The sequence below is a fragment of the Lampris incognitus genome, chromosome 5 (assembly GCF_029633865.1).
Source record: "Lampris incognitus isolate fLamInc1 chromosome 5, fLamInc1.hap2, whole genome shotgun sequence".
Classification (NCBI taxonomy): domain Eukaryota; kingdom Metazoa; phylum Chordata; class Actinopteri; order Lampriformes; family Lampridae; genus Lampris; species Lampris incognitus.
The window spans coordinates 64,115,066-64,121,135 of NC_079215.1; positions in this window are offsets into that span (position 1 = coordinate 64,115,066).

Here is a 6,070-nt window from a genome sequence, read left to right on the forward strand (position 1 = left end):
AACGTGGACTGAAAGGTGACGACTGGACAACGTCAGTTACTTTGGTCTTGACATTAAGTTGCAGGAAGTACAAATGGGTGTCCGAGAGGTAGACTTGTCTTAACGTGGGGAACAAAGATGGGATGAAATGAGACGAATGAACAGGGAAACGTTAAATAGGCCAAGTGCGAGGGACAATAATCCGTCTGTCTCTTGTGTCCTCCTCCTCTGTGAGCTGTGCCGCTCACATAAACTTCAACCCGGGACAAGAGAGGATGCTAAGGAGACCACCTGGATTTCCCACCACAGGGCTGAACACTGAGAATCGAACCCGGGCCGGTTTATAATGCCGGGGCGTGATCGTGTATGTTGTGCACGGCTCCGTAGAGCGAGAGAGCGAATTCAGCCCAATGCCGGTCTGAGGCCGGAAAAAAAACAACAACACAGAATCGGAGAAAGCAGCAATCCAAGCTCCCCGAGTAGTCTAAAATGTGTGTGTGTGTGAGGGTGGGGGTGGGGGAGGGCTGGGGGTGGGGGGGGGGTCAACTCTCCTCACTGTCAGAAGAGTCCCGGCGGCTTTTCAGTCTAGGGCTAAAACTGGGAGTCGTAGTCTGCTGGCGGGCGGACAGTGTAGTTCGGTTCTCCTGCGTCGGGGCATCCCTTTACCCCTCCCCCCTCCCCCCGCAAGGTGGCGGCTTCAGACCACTTCACCTGTTTGACGCGGCGCGGACGCTGGCCGAGTTTCCAAAGCACGCGAGGAAGAAAAGTCCGGCGGCACATCCGTCTGTTTCCATAGGAAGACAAGGGGTCGAGCGCGAGGGCGTGAAAATGTGCAAGTTGAAACGCCCAAACTGTGAGGGAAAGGCCCGGTGGCGTCACGGGACCGGGGTAATAACTGCAGTTAGACGAAGACTAGAAAGGGAACCCGCGATTCGGTATCCCTGCGTGTCTCTCACCTGATGAGCGAGAGAACGAGTGAAAGTGAAATGATGCACCACCCAGCGCTGCTGTGCTGCAATACAATCCGAGTCTTGCAGAACGGGTCCGCCCATCGGTTACATAAGCGCTGGCTTCTCAAGTCTTCTTTCTCGCCCTCCCTTCAGGGGACTTGCCTACCAGCAGCACCGAATCCTGGGTAACGCCCTTACTCCACAGTCCACCGGGGCCAAGCCTCTCTGGAACAAAGTCCTCCAACGGCCGGTGCAGATTTGTTCACGTGAAACGGAGCGAGGCAGGACTCCTTACACCTCTAACAGCCACCGTATTCCTTCTGCTTCTACGGGTTCAAGTCTGTTCCGCTATCTCCCATCAGCCCCGGCCTGCAGCATCTCCTTGCCTATGCGTCTCACTGCGTGGGCGAAAACCCAACACACCCGCCGACGTGGCACGTAAGCTGAGGGATCCTGTTTGTTTCTTCTCCTTAAGGCGGTTTGTGCTACTCGACCGAACCCCGCTCCGATATGGACGCCTCAACCTCGGAGCGTTCAAGCGGCTGACCCTCGAGAAGCCGGTTCAGCTTACGTCCCTTAGCGGTGGCTGCGTCCGACGGCCATGTGCACCCAGCGCTCCTCAGTCGGTACTTGTTTGTATGTTGACTTCTCTGTGAATGAGGAGGAAAGTGGTGATACCAGCTTGGAGAACTTGGGAGGATCCTGACATTAAATCCAACACATCGGTCCCTGTAGCAGCAAGGAGGAGTATAGACCTAGATGCAATAGGCCTGCTGGTTGGTTGAGTTACTGCACCTAAGGAAGGAGAGAGAGAGAGAGAGAGGGAGAGAGAGAGAGGGAGAGATGGTTAGCTAACAGGTACTTGATTTTTTTTTCACTAACACTGAAGGCATGTTTTACGACAGTGAGGGGGTCCTGCTGGCCTTTTCTGTGACATTATAAATACAATTCCTGTTGTGACCGGCCGTAGAAGGACAGGTATTCAGCAAGCCACCTCCCCCCCCTATGGTCACACCACCTAATCTCATTCATAGCACGTGGGAGGGTCACACTATTCCTCCAAGACCCCCCCCCCCCCGAACAGGCACCCAAACTGACCGGAGGAGGCGCTAGTGCAGCGACCAGGACACATACCCCTAGATCCAGCTTCCCACCCGCAGACATGGCCAATTGCCCCCCCCCTTTTTTTACCCATCTGATTACCCCACTCTTCTGAGCTGTCCGGGTCACTGCTCCACCCCCTCTGCCGATCCGGGAAGGGCTGCAGACTACCACATGTCTCCTCCGATACATGTGGAGTCGCCAGCTGCTTCTTTTCACCTGACAGTGAGGAGTTTCACCAGGGGGACATAGCGCGTGAGAGGATCACGCTATTCCCCCTCCCCCCTGAACTGGCACCCCAACCGACCAGAGGGGGCGCTAGTGCAGTGACCAGGACACACCCCCACATCCGGCTTCCCACCCACAACATGGCCATTGTGTCGGTAGGGAAGACACGGCCAATTGTGTCTGTAGGGACACAATTGGCCGGATTCGAACCGGCGATCCCCGTGCAGTCTAGAGTTTATAATTCTACCTCTGCCGATATTTTTAGTCAAATTTTTAGTACTATCCCTTGTGAGATAGAGCCCTTATTAGTGGGTGGGAATCTATCTAACTTTGATATCATCTGCAATTCCATCCTTGATGAAACTGTACCATTTAAAACCAGGAAAACTAAACACGTGTCCCAGCCCTGGATAAATGAAAAGAATCGTGGTTTAAAACATAAATGTCATAAAGCGGAGCATCAGTGGAGGGACTCTAAGCTCCCTGGCCACCACGAGGCCCTTAAAGGCTGCAACTTTTCTCTTTTTATATTTTGCACCAGTGCCACTAAAAGATTAAGCTAGCTAGACAAAGCTTGGCTGCAGTACATGTCTATAACATACCTCGCGGCACCTTAGCTTTTCTTGTGCACTTGGCTGGCCAGGTCTCACAAAGTAGATTTTGAGAGGGAGCAATGCTCATTTAAAGTTTTATCAGCGCCGTGGTCATTGGTGTTATCATGGTTTTCCCAATTTGAATTTGTTGTATTTATCAGTTCAAGTTCAACTTTATTGTCATATGTATTTAGAATACATGAAATTATTGTGTTCTGACTTTCTCTACCTTAACACAAGGGACACGAAGACAAAGAACACAAGGACACACCATCCAAAAGAAACAGACTATGTACACAGTGAATTCATACATTATATACACAATACACGATAACACAACAATGTAAGGTGCATATGGGTGCTTCAGCTGTTCTGACTGCCTGTGGAAAAAAACTATTACGGAGACAGGTGATGAGTGATTTGATGCTCCGGTAGTTTTTCTAGATGGAAGGAGTGAGAGCAGAGCATGAGCGGGCAGGCTAGTGTCCTTAATGATGTTTTGGGCTTTCCTTTTGCCGGTGGTGTAAATATTATGAAGTTACGGAAGTTTCATTTCAGTGATTTTTGCTGCTTTCTTTGCAGTCCTTTGCAGCAGTCTGCAGTCCTGAGCAGCCAGGCTGCCAAACCACACTGTGATACAGCCTGTCAAGACACTCTCCATGCTACTGCCATAAAAGTTCATAAGAGCTTTGGTACTCACGTCAAAACTCTTGAGATGCCTCAGATAATACAGTCTCTGCTGTGCCTTCCTGGGAATACAATTGGTGTTGAGATGTGAGGGTGTCTGTGATGTGTAAACTGAGGAATCTAAACATGTCCACAATTTCAACAGATGACCCATTGATGGAAATAGGAATGAGATTTCCTCCGCTCTTTCTAAAGTCAACAACGATGTCTTTTGTCTTATAGACATTTAGAGAGGTCGTTATCTATCATGGAACCATATGGTTAAATCTTCCACTTCCCTCCTATACGTCCTCTCATCACTGTCGCTTATTAATCCAATCACTGTGGTGTCATCTGCGAATCTAACGATGGCTGCTGTTGTCATATTTGGCAACACAGTCGTGTGTAAACAGACTGTACGATAGGGGACCGAGACAGCAGCCCTGAGGTACGCCAATCCCGAGAACTAATGTGGATGAGTATGTGTTACCTATTCTTACAGTCTGGGTCCCGACTGTCAGGGAATCAAATAGCCAGTTACAGACAGAGTTGCCCAGACTAAGACCTCTGAGTTTCAACACCAGTTTAGATGATACAGTTGTATTAAAAGCAAAACTGTAATCAATAAACAACTTTCTGACAAAGGTATTTTTCTTTTCAAGGGGTACTAAAGCAGTATGCAGAGCAAGTGAGATAGCGTCAGCTACAGATCTGTTGGAACAGTTGGCAAACTGTAATGGATCAATCTTTCCAGGCACTTCATACTACCAGAGGTCAAAACAACAGGTCAGTAATCATTAAGGCAAGAGACAGGTGTTTTCTTGGCAACAGGCACAATGGTGTTTCTAAAACACAGTGGAACCACACACAATGACAGGGACAGGTTAAAAATGTCAGTAAAATAGCCACACTGGGTTTAGATTTATAGTCCTTAATCGCCTGCAGCCCCCTCCACATGCACCACGAGTCACAGCGCTCATTTTCCAGTCTGTCCCTATATTGTCTTTAGCGGCTTTGATGGCTCTCCTTAAGCCATACCTGGGTTTTTTTGTTGCATTCCAGGTATCTTGGGACTTAAAAGTGCAGACATTCAGATGACCAGCCACAAGTAATAGCTCTGAATAGGCCTTTAATTTGTCAAAACCTGTCCACCTTGCCTGACGTGCTACTGTGGAGAACGACTGACCCTATGACTCATAATCAAAGTTTAGCTTATTTCCCTACAAATGATATGTTAATCGTATATTTCGCACTATTTCACTGTAAAGTGCGAAATCATTTAGTGCCTCAGTAAGAGTTCGTTGTAGAACCTACTAGTCCCTGTACCAGACACAGAGTTGACCATTTAGGATGTGGCTGGCTAGGCCAGCCCATGCCAAAACTAGTCTTTACTTCTTCTTTTAATACAAACTAATTCAACTGGCAAGTGAGAAGCTGGCAATCACCTGCCTGAGCACACATTTGGGAAATTCATTTTCAATTTTGGAGATAGATTAAAAAAGAGAAAGACACCATTCCCCTCATCAGAAAACATGGGTTGGCTCATGGTGTTGAGGAACGGGGGTGGCTGGGGTCATGGAGAGGAGCAGCTATGACTGTGGTTGCTTGGCTGTGGAGCAATGGGGGGGGGGGTTAATGAGAAGAGCTGATGCTGTGTTCAACAATACTTGCAACATGGATATCTCGAGACGGGAATTTCCCACTTCTGATGTCATTTCTTCGTGCTGTTTACTTGGGGGAGGATAAAAAAAATATATGAAAGCTCACAGGAAAAACTTTTGATGTTGAAATATATTTACGCTAAATATTGTTGTCGTAATGTTATTTCTCTGTAGAAATAAGACAGGCATCGGTCTAGCAAACATGTGCCGTTTTTCGCTCCTCTTTTCCTTGCTGTGATGTCACCTGTGCTCGGGGCAGATAGATGACAGCCGTGTTTCTGACCTGCGGTTCCAAGTTCAACCAATGGTCAGTTGGTTTTTTTACCAGGTAGCATGTCATTTCTGTTTTTTACAACTTCCAGGTTGTCCTGAACGCCGCATTAGAAACAGATTGTTTACATTAGTCAAACTGACAAACACCCAATGTGAATGTGTGACATCATAATGCATTTAGAAACAAGAAGTCGCTAACACTGTGCTGATTCGGGGTGTCCGGGTGGCGTGGCGGTCTATCCCGTTGCCCACCAAACCCCCGTGTTACCTCCGGCTTGGTGGGGCGTCCCTACAGACACAATTGGCCCGTGTCTGTGGGGAGTCGGATGTGGGTGTGTGTCCTGGTCGCCGCACAAGCGCCTCCTCTGGTCGGTTGGGGCACCTGTTCAGGGGGACTCGGGGGGAATAGTGTGATCTTCCCACGCGCTACGCCCCCCCTGGTGAAACTCCTCACAGTCAGGTGAAAAGAAGCAGCTGGTGACTCCACATGTATGGGAGGAGACATGCGGTAGTCTGCAGCCCTCCCCGGATCGGCAGGGGGGGTGGAGCAGCGCCCGGGACGGCTCGGAAGAGTGGGGTGATTGGCTGGGTACAATTTGGGAGAAAAAGGAGGGGGTGG